This window comes from Triturus cristatus, chromosome 7, assembly GCF_964204655.1.
Source record: "Triturus cristatus chromosome 7, aTriCri1.1, whole genome shotgun sequence".
Lineage (NCBI taxonomy): Eukaryota > Metazoa > Chordata > Amphibia > Caudata > Salamandridae > Triturus > Triturus cristatus.
In genome coordinates, this window is record NC_140590.1 from 655,854,073 (window position 1) to 655,868,154 (window position 14,082).

Genomic DNA, 14,082 nt, shown 5'->3' on the forward strand with positions numbered 1-14,082 from the left:
ACGGCGAAGTAGAACGCATAATGCGGACCCTCAAGAAGACTATCCAAATTGCAATGTCAGAGTCACGTAGCGTAGAACAGTCGATCTATCAGTTCTTGCGAGAGTACCGGCTCACCCCTCACTGCACTACAGGGATATCACCGAGCCGCCTATGTTTCGGTCGGACTGTGACGGATACCATTCCCCACCACTCCCTGTGGGAACGGGAGGAAAACACAGCGAACCCGTCAGATCTGAGGCGAGCCCAGACCAATGCTGCAGCATCCCAGAGAAGAGGTGCCCTAGAACCGACCATCGCAGTCGGTGACCAAGTCCTAGTTCAAGACCGACACCCCTCAAGCAAGTTCCGGACACCCTTTGAAAAGGACTCATGGACTGTCACGGCGGTCAAAGGTACCATGGTCACTGCCCGGAAGGGTTCGGAGATCGTCACCAGGAATGTGTCGTTATTCAAGAAGGTTTTCCCCACGGAACCGGCCACGCCTTCCAGCGCGCCAGTCCAGAGAACTACACCCGGCAGCCTGCCAGCAGACCCAGGAACCAGCGCGACAGACCAAGAGTCACCAGGCCCCGGCCTCCTGTCACCCTGCCTGCAGGAGCCACTGCCGTCAGCCCGAGAGCCAAGGGACAGCCAGAGCAGGTATCATCTCCGCCCCTGCCCTCAGCCGTCCCAGAAGTACAGGGACTACGTCACCAGTGGCTAGTCGGCGACTGGAGGTCGAGTCGCAGCCCGAACTGGTGGCCGGGAGCCGCAGAACAAGTAAGACTGTTTCAGTTTATTGAGTATGGGGTTGGAGCTAATGACCCGGGCCATGAGAGACTGCCGAGAGTGTTGGTCACGGAGGACTAGAAGTGACTGTTTTGTAAAAGTTATCCAGTTGTGTTGTTTGTTATTGGGTTGGGGAGGAATGTAATGTCGCGATAGGACGTGGGCCAGCCCACACCTATCGCTGTAAGCAGGGGAGTGCTAGCAAAAGAGACCCCCGTCACGGGAAACAGGCTGAATGGTCTCGCCCCTGCGGAGACCACGTGATGTAGTTAATAAAGTGCCCAGGGCTCTGGGCGGGGATCACTCCAGGATCACCCTAGAACTATACTGTGTGTCCCGTGTCTGTGTGCATGCCCCTAGGCCCTCCCAAGGCCCACGATTCTACACTTGCTTCCGTTGTTAGGATACGCCTACGTGGAGCGTAATGAGCAAGGAGCATTGGCTTCGATGAGGCTTTCCCTCGTTGCTATGTAACAGAGCGTTGGAGACGCGATGTCCCTGAAATTGACGTAATCACCTCGAAAGTTGAAGATGCGGTCCGGAAATCAGGAAGCGGACCGCCGGAAATCAACCAAGACGTTGTCACATGAAGCAGGAGCGAGGAGCAGCAATGAGGAGAAGGCTCATGAAAAACCAAAATATTTAAATTGTATAAATCATGCTGGGTGCCGGATGCGTTGATTCGTCCTTTGTCCTTGTCGCCAAATGAAGTAAGGGAATACGAGGAGGCAATCTGGTAAGGTAAGAAAATGTATTCTGGTATCACGGCACCCACAGCCAGGCGCCCCCGCTGCGTACCAGGATCTCCCTCAACTGATTAATGTTGGCAGAATCCTGGCACGCATCGTTCAGGGCCCGACTGTGGAACTACAATCAAATAAACACATGAGCTGCGAGACACACCTCGCGCTACCAGCAAGAGAGCTTTATAACAATATGCAGCATACTACAAGCATGTCTCGAAGTGACAGACAGCACAAGCGCTGCCTATGCAAGACCCAAGAATGCACTTCTCGGAGAGACACCGCAAGCGCCAATGCAACTTGCTCATGTAAAGCGCTCTGATACTGGTCGAGTTTGCGCTATATAAAACTGCAAAGGAAAACTTTTGAAAGAATTAGGAGGCGGTGTAAGCGGTGGTTCTATGAGCATCACTCTTGCTGTACTTCCAAGGAAACTATGCAAACGGTTAATAAAAAGACATATAATCTGCTCCGAAAAAGACGACCCGCTTATTATCGAAACCGTTTGTAAACCGGAAACACCCGCCTCCTGCTCCGGAAGACAGGCGTCGCCCAGCCGCGCGCGTGGTAGCGCGCCAGGCAGCGTGCAATGAGTTTTCCCAACAGTAAGGAAAAGGGGGAGTCCTCCAGGAGATTCCAGTTTCATTATCAGAGTGGTTGTCCGTCATCTGAAGAAAGACGACTGAAGGACAACGGCGACTTGTGAGTTGGGGCGATATCAGTTCCTGCTTTGCGGCTGATGAGGGAGGAAAAGAAACTTCTCGTGCTGGCAGTTTGGCGAGGAACGGCAGCGACTATGTCAATTATGGCCTGCAGTTTAGGAGCGCTTTAGGAAACTTGGCCTGCAGGGCTACGAAGGTTTCAAACAGGCCCTGGTCAGTATTTCCACTTTCGGATTGTGCTTAACGTGACTTTTGAAAGGTGTTGTATTGTGACATTTGAATAGCGCTTGTGGGGCGTGGAAGTGTTTACCTACACGGATAGTAAGCTACGCCATGTAGGGTGCGTTGTTGAAAGAGGTTTGTCTTTGCTGTGTACCTCCATTTAGGAATTGTTTGATTGATGTGTGGCACTTAATAACGAGCTGAGCGATACACTACTATCTACGTAATATTATTTTCAGAAATTTACCCTTTTAAAACGAAAAAAAAATTAGGGTCCAAGAACAGCATTCTAAACTGCCGTGGGCAGTAAGCTTGTGGGTCGGGAGGAATAACTATTTCCGTTCACTTAATAACGTGCGGATACCTGTACATGCAGATTGGTATTTGCGCACATCTGTCACTCAGTCCAGGTGCTTGTGTAGTTACCCACATCGTTTATGACACTTGTAGCAACATGAGGGATGATAGGTGTTTTTGAATACATTAGTGCTTTTAGCGGACAAATTGTGGATGTTATGTTAACCTATATGTAAAGCCCACCATTACTTGAGGGTGGCCGGCGCTGGAGGATTTATAGCAAGCCACTGGAAGCAAGATAATTTTTGTTGTTGCAATTTTACATTGCGTAAACTTGTCCAAAAGGTATTGGAGCACCAGTTAAATTACACAAGGACACATTTATTTTTGTTTTAGGCACGGGATATTAAGTGATTTGCCCAGAATCACAGGATGTTGAACCGACGTTGATACTCTAAACCGGTCCTCCAGTTCTACGGAATTGCAGCTTTGAAATTGAACATTCCTGTAACAGGAGGATTTGTACAAATTTCTTAGAGCCCTCTAATATTTCTCCTTCAAAACATGAGTCCACTGTTTTTATGACCCGCCTATAGGCAGCTTTTAGATGTGCGGTGTTGAAGACCTGTTGTGGACAATATCAATACTTCTAGTGGGCTTTGTGTTAGACCGTTGTTTACCACTGATTAGCATTCTTGTCAAACTAATTTACTTATTCTCTGTTAAATGGCTTTCCTTCCTCTCCTCCTGAAGCATAGCTTCTTGGCCGTACTTTTAATTGGATGACTTGTAACCTTTCGCTGCTTACATTCAAGGCCCTACATTTTAGGGTCGCGCTGACAGTTTCAGCTGTTTGTTGTCAAAGACTTATTGTTACTAATACATTAACATATATACATATAGTGGAATTTCGTTTAGCCCCTTAACCTTGATTGGTTGGTTCTCTGATCTGCCATTTCCCTGCTTCTTGTTCCATGGCTTGTGTTCTTCCTCTTTGTTTGTGCCGCCTCTGGAGCATTTCTTCTTTACTGTTGTCCGATTGGGTGACTTGTGTCTTTCCACTGCTTGCTTCCAGGAAATGGTTTCCTTTTTCGGTCTCGCCTGAGCCAGCGCTTATAGCGCTGCTCTGGCGACAGTTCTAGTAAGCAGGTTTTGGAAGTGCTAACCTAGTGGCTTTTTTCAGGCCTACATGCCTGCTTTCGTGATGGCATGCACGCGCACAGATGCTATCCTTGTTTCTAGCATTCCTCGCATGGCTGGCTTTCCTCCCCCTCTCTCACCCACTCCTCCCCCTCCCTTACTGGATCCCATTCATTTCCAGCATTAGTTGGCTGTCGGCAAACTCCCCTCAGCTCAGTAGCTTTAAAATTACAGATAAACAATGTCCGTAATATATACATTTAAGAGGCAATAGTACCAAATCACAGTCCATGTAAATAACGGACAGGTAGTCATCCTGTTGTAAAAGCCCTACAAACGTGATGCAAAATCGCTAGGCATCAGTAACAATATAAGTATACAAATCAGTAACTTCAAATCTGAGCAAATCGAAGGAATAAACGCGAATCGCCGGTAAGAAAAAAAATCAGTGAACTATACGCTTCCCTAGGTGAGCAGGTCAGAAGCATATACTATCCGCCAAACAAACTTCCCTCACACTGTCGCGCACCAAAAAAAGTTCAGCACCATTAACTTCTTAGGGATCCCCCGTCACAAACACTTGAGTGCCCACTTTTCGGAGTGCCAAAAACTTGAGACGTGTCGGCGGGTACATAGCTAGACACTGTATTTCCCGTGTTTATTGACATTACAATGCATTACGCTGATACTAAGAAAAACAAGCATTGGCATAGCCAATAGGTCTCGCTTTTGGGACCTTATAAGTATTTAGTGGTGCAGCACAATATCCTTGGTGCAATAACATCAACTGTTGCATGGCTAAAAACGTATAAGGTCCCAAAGGCGAGACCTATTGGCTATGCCAACGCTTGTTATTCTAGCAGTCCGTAGGAGTCCATCTGTTTTTCGCTCTCTTTCTTATGTGCTGCTTCCCTGCTCAAATTTACCCCATGCTCTCCTTGTTGCTCACCCCCTCTTTCCAAAGCCATTCTCTTACTCCCCTGCTGGCTTTTATAAAAATGTTTAACCGTCCCCTAGCTCCTCATGCTGCTTGTCACCCCTTCACTTCCACCTGCTCCTCTGTTGCTCCTACACTCTATACGTTGTACTTTAAAAAAAAAAAAAAAGTCCTACTAGCTGCAATTAGCTGTAGGGGTCCTGCATTTTTTATTTGTTGCTCCTAGATAGATGTCTGCCATTGTGGAACAATAAATAAAGCAACCCTGTAAGGTGTATGTCAGACACGACTTGTCACGAGGTGAGGCTTAAACCTTGTTTATTATTTATTATTTTCACTTCTGCTTTCTCATTGTACTGATTATAATATAAAGATATGTTAACATTTCTTTTGGAAGGCATATGTCTCCTTCGGTTCTGATGACAGGTGCTCTCTTCCAGCAACAGTGGCCCAGAAAGCATACTAATTGGACATCTGCCTACAGAGAAGGGAAAACACAACAAAAGAACTCCTGAGTTATCCAATTCACTCTTAGGATAAGTGCTACCGCCACCGATGGTGCACGAGTCGGCTCCTAGCCACTGATTGTGTCTCATGCATTCAATGTAACCACCAGGTACTGATATCGTAGGGGAATAGCGCAGGGTATGTGGGTAGTCCCAAAACGTACTGTCCCTGCTGATCTTTAGGTCCTCCGAGTGGTCAGTCTGCTCCCTCGATTGATTCAGTTTCCTCATGCTGTCATCCTCCTTTCCAGGCTCCTACCTCATTTAGTCCGCTCCGATTGGAAATGGCTTCCATACTTCATGTGGTGTCTTTATTTGACCCGATGGCCCCCCTCTACTGCCACAATGTCGAACTGATGGTCTACGTTACAACGGTAGACTAGCGCGCTGCCCTCCTGCTTTATCGGCCATGTTGGAATTCTGGCCTGTATTACAAGCCCAAACTGGTTGATGTGTCATACCATATATGTCCATGTTTAGTGATACATGCACACATATACTTCATCCAGCTAGGTCTCCTTGGCATAATGACGCGCACATGCAGCACTACATTTTTCACTGATGCAGGGCAGCATCAGAAAAAACATGAGCAAAGTCAATAGGTCTGCATAGCTTTTAAAATATGAAACCAATTGGCTTTGGTAATGTTTGTTTAAATAGTCACACTTTTGGTGTACCCCTAGCAGCAGAAGCATAGCTTTTACATTTTTCCATGCAAAATGGATGATTTTCACATGCCTTATTTTTTTCAGGAATTTCATAATGCACACTTATTCTTTTAATTTTCCTTAACAGTGTGATATTACAAGCAGCATCATGGCTAGTATTCCTTGTTGGCTGAAAACAACTTCCCTGGCGGAAGTTCCCCCTGATGAAATGGAGCAAGTTGACGAGTTCTTGTACAAGAGTGAATGGTACTTTCTTTCACTGACAGTGCCACTGTTTCTCTTGCAAGTTGTAGAGGTGGGTAACCCAGAGAATATATGGGGAAATCCGAGAAATAGCTGCACCTGGAGTCCGACTGAGCACTAGTAGGCTAGAGCACGATTTCAGTTATCAAAAGGATTGTCATATCAATCCAGCAACAAGCTATTTTCTAAACAATAGAAAGTAAATATACAAATCTAAATACATTGGTCATGTAAAAATATATCAAGAGGGTTTAAAAGAGAATCCCAAAATAATTTTTTTGATGTGTGTATCCTCTTTGCAGTGAAGTAAAAAAAAAAAAAATGATGTTTTATGTAGCCAACATTTTGCGTGCTGGGATTTTATGGCAATACCTGAGGCTAATTATTGCAATCTCCTTTGTTGCCACCAATTACAGCAGCCACTTTAAAGAATTTAGAATACTAACAACAGAGTTCCGACATTATAAAAGGATAGAGCCCCCAGCCATCTCCTTTTTTTTGCTGCTGCTTCATGCCGATAAGTACAGTTTTTCTGTATGTAGAATGAGTTTTAATTACTTTCAAAAGAATAAACTTTTTAAGATTGTTGCTGTTAATGAGCATTTAACAGCATTTGAGTAGTTGCATGTGGATTATTGTTTGACAATATACTATGGCTGTATGACTGATTTATATAAATATTGTAGTTGTGAGATTATTCTTATATCGACATATGTAAGCTTATTTGATTAATTTTACTATTGTCACACATAAAACAATGTTTTAAAATTATTTGCATTAAATGTGGTTAAAATTGGCAAGTTCTGCTGTTGGGAACTCATGAGGCAGGCTGTGGCGTGAGGATTCCTTTGTGGCTGCGTGACGAGCGGAGCCTCCTAAGGAGCTAGTGCATACTAAGCGGATCTCGGAGGCTCCTTTTGTTTTATCAGTGGTGAATCCATAATCTGTGTTTTAGAGGTGTGAAACGCAATTATGCAAAATAAAATGAAGACAAGACTTAAGTTTCGGCACGCCCACCTCGCATATCATGTGATGCGCGGGCAGCCATTTTAGGTGTTTGGGACATTCTCATCAAAGTGGATTTATAACTTGGTTTGACAGGTTGGGATATTTCAGCGGTTATTAATAGCAGTTGACGAACAGCTGAGGAGATTGTGAGTATATCAGTTTGGAGGAAAGGGGCAAGTTTTAATTTTAGAGATTGTTTAAGTAAAACATTTCTGTGAAATGTAAATACTTCTTGAATGGAGATTTAGGGTGATTCTAATTTAGAGTAAGTGATAACTATACTTGCTTATATGGCTGGAGAGAAAGGTGATTGTTTAAGAATGACAAAATCTGGTGCTAAAAAAGTGATGCCATTAGAGGCCAAAATAAATCATATGCTACCAAAAATTTCCAGTTACCTTGATGATAAAATAGAGAAAACATTGGAGGCAATGTTTCAGGACTAGAGTACGATGTTAGAGGTGGAGATATTTTGGTCGGCTGGTAAAGGATCACTGCAGCATAGGTGGAAAAGTGAATAGAAGAAGGAAACAAATTGATTCAAACCTGACTCAAGCAAAGAGAAGGAAATCTGCAGAGGCAGATACTGGGGTTTGTGCACGCACAAAACATGGTAGTGAAATGTAAAACATGCTTGAAGACATTTGGTGATTCACTGTGATGAATCTTCTGGTAGCGCAGAAGTAGACTCAGCTGTTCTTCTGAATTTCATTCAGATAATGAGGAAAGGGATGTGGTCCAGACATCAGAACAGTTAGTAAGCACACAGAGCAGAGAAACTGGAACTTTGACAGACCCTTTTGAGGCATTTTATGCTTGATCCCATGTTAATAAAACGGCTGCTTTCATCAGAAGTGTCCCAAACAGCACATGTTGCTAAATATGTACAAACTTAGCTGTGGAAACAAATAGCACAGGATTTAAGGCTACGCTTGACATCAGAGTGTCCGAGGCCAATTTTGAGTAATGAGGTAATGATGACGCCTGATTTGGATGCAATGATTCTTGCATTTATTGGCAAAGGGCGACGAGATCCCAGAAACGCATAGGATAAAGGCCTGAGAATGTGTCTGGAGAGGCTGTCTCACTGGATTCTTGACTAACATTTTTGGTATGGCTGAAGAGGCTTAGGTGAATAAAGAGCATTTGTATGTAGAGGAACTGAAAGAATAGATACAGAGGGCAGTTTACCTTCTAGGGAATGCGGTCATTTCAGTTGAGCGCAGAAAAAGTATTTTTTCTTGAGATGAACACACAATTGGTGGAATTGGCCAATAACTGCTAGTTATTTGGTGACAAATTTATTAAAGTGATGTCGAAGTATGTGGGGGCATTTCGTTCTCTACAAAAGGCTCAACGTGAGATCAAAAACTTATTTGACAAGCATGTTTTTGGTTAGGCTGGGCAAACGAGAGGTCGTTTCCCGGCCACGGTCAGGGCATCGCAAGAGCCTCATTTTTAACAGATTATAGGCCCATTCAGTACCAGACCTCATACCAAGCAGTGGGGATTTTACTCTTGGAAACAAAGAGCTAGAGGGAGAGGAAATTGTGGAGGTAAGAATAGACCCTTTTGTTACCCCAATAAAATTGGGCAACAGACGTGCTCAATCTTCAACAAAGGGACTCTGGTAACGGGATCCTTGGGTGCTAGAAACGGTACAAGGTTATAACATAGAATTTGTGGAAGAACCAGTACAGCTACATCTCCCAGAAATAGTAAGGTTCAATAAAGAACTAGCAGAATTGTTGAGCGGGTAGGATCTGGATTTGGTGACAAAAGGAGCAATTGTAGAAGTAAGAGAAGATTGGTATAAGGATAAAAAGACAAAATAGAGTAGAAGTAGATCTTCTCAATATTTACATTAGACCAAGATCAAACTTCATAGAGTCCCCAGTGGTAGAAATGTTAGATAATTTCCTTGGCTACATAATCCCCGAGTCGGCAGTAATTGTAGGTGGCGACTTCAATTGTAAAGTCCAACAAATTGTGGTGCTAGAACCTATCCTAGAGTATGAGGACATGGTGAGAGGCATTCCATATTTTGATGTGCCCCCCCCCCCCCCCCCCCCCCCCCCCAGTCCCTTGCACAGCAACCGCTGTTCAATTAGTCTGTTTTGTTTCAGGGCATGAGCTGGCAGCCTGTAATGGTAGGATGCCATACGACAGGACAAGCGCATATTCATTCAAAAGATGTGCCACTAAGTCCAGAATTCACTATAATGGCTAGTGTTAAACTATGGGGCAGCCTGGTCTATTTCAAAGTAAATAAAAGAGAAGACGGTGACCATCTCCCACTCAGTCTAAAAGTACCAGGAACTCTCTACGAGACCTGGGTGCTGCATAAGACCAGAAACCAACTCTAACCAGCATTTAGCAATAATCGCAGGTCACTCAAGTGGCCCCTTATTAAGAATATGCCAGAAACCATTACAGAGATTTATATCTTCTTTGATGCCCTATCCCCTTTTGCATGAAATCTAATCTTCCCTGGGACATTCCCATCATGCAAATACACTGCTCTTTAGTTGAGAAAATGAAACTGTTCCTGACCAAGCATCCCCCAAACATGAGCCGACCGGCACCTCCAAGCGCCCCCTGCACAACCCTTGGTACACCAAGGATTGTTGTGTGGCAAAGGGGCGACCGTTAATTGCTTTGAAGACCAACAATATAGAACTAGTTAGAGACACCAGGGCAGACTATAAGAAAACACTAGCCTTAGCCTAAAAGGATTTGGGACAAGTCAAATTGGAATGACCTGATCATCGCAGAATTAAGGAACATGCTGCAAAGCTGGCAGCAAACTGGAAATTCAAGTCTAGAGCTTCATATGGACCCTGGCTCATGGAGTAGGCATTTAACCCAATTAAACTCTGATATTGCCAGTCAGCTGCATATCAATGACAAGCAAACCGTACATGGGACAAGCCACCTGGAAACAAACTGGGTTACGTCATACGCCCCGTATTTTAGCTTGGATGAGGGAAGCAATAGAAGCAGTTAAGGAAGGGAATGCTCCAGGCCCTGACAAAATACCAGGTGACCTTCTGAGACACGACAAACCAGTATGGGTACACTAGGTAAATTTGCAATGCAGTAGCATCAGGGGCTCCAGAACCCGACATGTGCAGAGGAGCTGAAATAGTCCCTATTTTTAAAAAGGGTAACCAGCAAGAACCTGTCAATTTCAGATCCATTTTCAGGTTAGCAGGCAACACAAGCCACTAACCTACCGGAACAAAACCAGCAGGAGTGATGCTACGTTTTCCCCACTCCACCCTGCGCCGCCTCACAGAGGGGGGATATAAGAACTCTCCTGCAAGACCACCCACAGGGAAATGGATAAAATAATAAATCGCCACGATAAGGCCTCTCCGATTCCTACTTCTTGGTATGAAGCACACCTTGTAGTTGGAGACCCTGTATTAAGTGGAGAGAAATGAAAATGATGCATTAACAGGTAATAAGCCTATGAGTAAACATTAACCATAACGTGTACATTCCATATACGTAACTCACATTTATTCCACTCCCATGAGCCTAGGAGGGAAGGGATACCAGCAGAATAGGGCTGGTTCCTGTAGACAAATAAGGAGCAACTACTCCAGAGAAATGGCGTGCCACAACAAAAGAGAGAGCAAGCTATAACACTTTGACTGGCATAAACTAGGCTGGCACTAGACAGCGTTGTGTCTCTGCTCCTCCTGAGACTCCACAGATGAGAAGCTGGATGAAATGATGCCACACTGTTTTATGTACTGGCCCTTGGCGCTTCTCTTGCAATCAGCCCTCTCTAAAGACAGTACGCTTTTAGCATTGCAGCTGTCTGTGCGTGCTAACGCTATGGGATTAGGGCTTGTAGCTGTATTTTACCACACACACTGTGCAGGTCAAATCTCGTGCAAAATTCATAAAGTAAATGCGGTTCCGCTCACACCACAGCACTCCATGCATGCGAGTGGTACAATACCTTGAAGACTATGCGCGTTCCACACCGCAGCAGTCCGTGCGGTCGAACGTGAAGCACGAAAGTTAAACTGCACCTCCCAGCCTGCTGTTGAAGCACTTAGCGCTTCGTCCAGAAGCCGGTACAGAGGGAGGCGGCGAGCGGGTGCAAAGACTTTTCTGAAGGCACGAGCCGCTTTCAATACTGCTGGCTCCGCTTTCAATACTGCTGGCTCCGCTTTCAATACTGCTGGGCTCACGGCACCGCTAACGCTTAAGTCTGGAGTCGGGAGGTTGTGTCATGCAGGAATACTTCCAGCACCTCTTCCGCTAGGAAACGCTGATTGGATACAGGGTAGGAGCTCCAAGAGGCTCTCGATCGGTTTCTTGGCAGATTGACAAACACCGGTTCGGTGAAGAGGAGTGGCTTAAATACTCCGGCTTCTCTCTAGCACAGGTGTACTTGTTCGGCTGGAATGGTGACTTCTGGGGGTTGTAGTCTACCCACCCAGGGAAAAGGCAAGTTGACCTTCATTCTGCAATCGCACATCATTCAAACGTGCATGTTACCGGGGTTAGTGTAGGGAATGTACGTGTTTGTTTTTGGTGTGAAAGGCCGCGCCCCCTATTCGTGGTGACCATGACACCCATTAGCTTAATTGACACCCTACAAAAAGTCAATGCTAAACAGATTTTATGTAAACTTAATAACTGGATAGATGAAAACGACGTCCTCTCACTTTACCAAGAGGGATTCAGAACAAGTATGATTGATCAGATTTTTAGGCTACTATACATAGCGTGGAAATATATTCCACTGAGGCGAGGGCATCTGTACATAACATTTATTGACTTGAAAGCCACCTTCGACCTTTTCTAATGAACTCCCTTTTGGCCTTGTTAAATCCCATGGTGTACCAGACTATCTCCTGGTGCAGATAATCATACTCCACCAAGACAATCACGCCTGAGTTTTTTGGGCACCTGTGATCGAACTCACGGATGAAATACTGATTAAAAGGGGGAGTAAGACAGGGATGTGTATTGGCACCCACCCTCTCTTCGCCATACGTTAATGATGTTGTGGAACACCTGCAGCATTGCAAACACAACTCTCCGATATTAGGAGCGGACCATTCTTTTTAGCAGACACCAAAGGGGCTTCAAAGGCTGCTAGATTGCTTTAATGACTATTGTACCGTAAAAGAACTCAAAATGTACTCAAACAAGACAAAATACATGGCCATAAGAACTCACAAGTCCTTTAGAAAAACCATCACTGCCCAAAATGAACAATCTGAGTATGTAGCCAACTTTAGCTACCTTGGCATCACGTTAGATACCAAATTGTACTGGAAACTAGATATAAACGCATCTAAAACTGCCCTGTTGCAAAACTCTATTCCCATTGAAAAAAAATGCCAAATCAGCAAATCCAAAGCAGAGTCGGCAACCCTGTAGGTATACAAATATATGGCACAATCAGCAGCCCATTACGAGGCAGAACTGTGGGGGGCGGGGGACAACTTGGGCACCCTCACCATAGAAGAAAACAAATTTGTAAGGATGCTACTCTGCCTACCCATACATACACCCACGTTACCAGTTTATCAAGATATCAAAATTAGGAGAGTACAACATCAAGCTGCATTGAGACTTTCATTGTTTTGGGGACGTTTATAGGTAACACTAGAACTCGCATGTTCCAAAGAGGGTCTAAATTAAATTTTGGGTCTCATCTCCCATATTAGATTCCTCTGTTCCTGTCACGTTCGACCCTGGCTTTATAAATTGGCCTGAGCTGTTTTTGGGATGCTCCTAATCCCCTAACAGCTCTCTGAAAGGTTTTGAAACATTCTTACTGGGAGAATGTACTAAATAGTGGTCTTTATAGTCCCAGTGCAGGTAGGCTTACAACATAATTTCTTTGTGTTAAACCACTCCCTGGATTTGAACTCTATCTGAATGTAGTACAATCACAATTAGCAAAATCACTGTACATGAAGTTCCATTTTTGACAACCTCCAAATCAAATCAAACACGACCAGATGGTTATCTTCATTGACGCAGGGGAGGCCTACTGTATATTAGGCACTCTAAACACTGAAGAAAATTTTGCGCATATGCTATTCTCTTGTGCTTACGCCACCCTGAGAAAGAAATGGATAAAATCAATTTGTTGTAACATGGAGATCAGGAAATTTTGGAAGCACTAAGAATCCTAAAAACATATACGTCCCCGCTTTTAATTTTCTGTCTTAGCAGATACCCCTTTGCTGTAAACTTAGTATGCAAGGAAAAGGGCCTGAAATTTTAATATGTAGATTTAACATCACAATTTTTTTTTGTTTTTACTTGTTCTTATTCTCATCCGATTTTTAACGAATACATGATGAATTGGAAATGTTTTAGACAATATTTTTCTTGTACTGCATGATATGTTGTTTGTATGCTTTTTATGGGTTTTAACAAAAATACAAGCTATTCTGCCCCAAAAAAAGAGAAGATTTAAAGGTATTTGTAAGCAATATATTTCTGGTAGAGAAAAAGGACAAGTGTGCAAGACTAGTGATAAGCCTGAGAAATCTGAACGTTGGGGTGGAGTACCACTATTTCAAGATGGAAGGCATGCACTTATTAGAAGGTGTATTGCAGACAGGGTATTGTTGACCCAGTTGGGGTTGAAAGATGCCTATTTGACAATTACAATATCGGAGCCCCATCAGATATTCCAGCAGTTCAGGTGGGTTGGAAAAATGTGGAAGTTTGTTTGCTTGCCATTCGTGCTGTCTGCCCATTGGTGTTAACCAAAGGTACTTCGGCCGGTGGCAACATTTCTAAGGGTATAGGGTGGGCGTCTAATAATATATCTGGACGACATACTGTTTATGGGTCAGGTGAGCTCAAAGTTAGTGGAATACACAGTTAGGGCAGTGTCC

General features: G+C 44.2%; 1 protein-coding gene across 7 annotated transcripts in view; it reads left to right on the forward strand.

The window, feature by feature from the left end:
* Window positions 1–1,304: 1,304 nt before the first annotated feature.
* The window catches only part of ARSG (arylsulfatase G), a 1,970,563-nt gene continuing 1,957,785 nt past the window's right edge, over window positions 1,305–14,082 (forward strand). For 5 of the 7 annotated variants that reach the window (XM_085617292.1, XM_085617290.1, XM_085617297.1 and 2 more), the window contains exon 1: window positions 2,074–2,387. The gene's annotated coding sequence lies outside the window, so the exon portion shown is untranslated. Of the gene's footprint in view, window positions 1,511–2,073; window positions 2,388–14,082 lie in introns of those variants that run through there. The other 2 variants (XM_085617295.1, XM_085617294.1) reach the window with 2 other exon arrangements.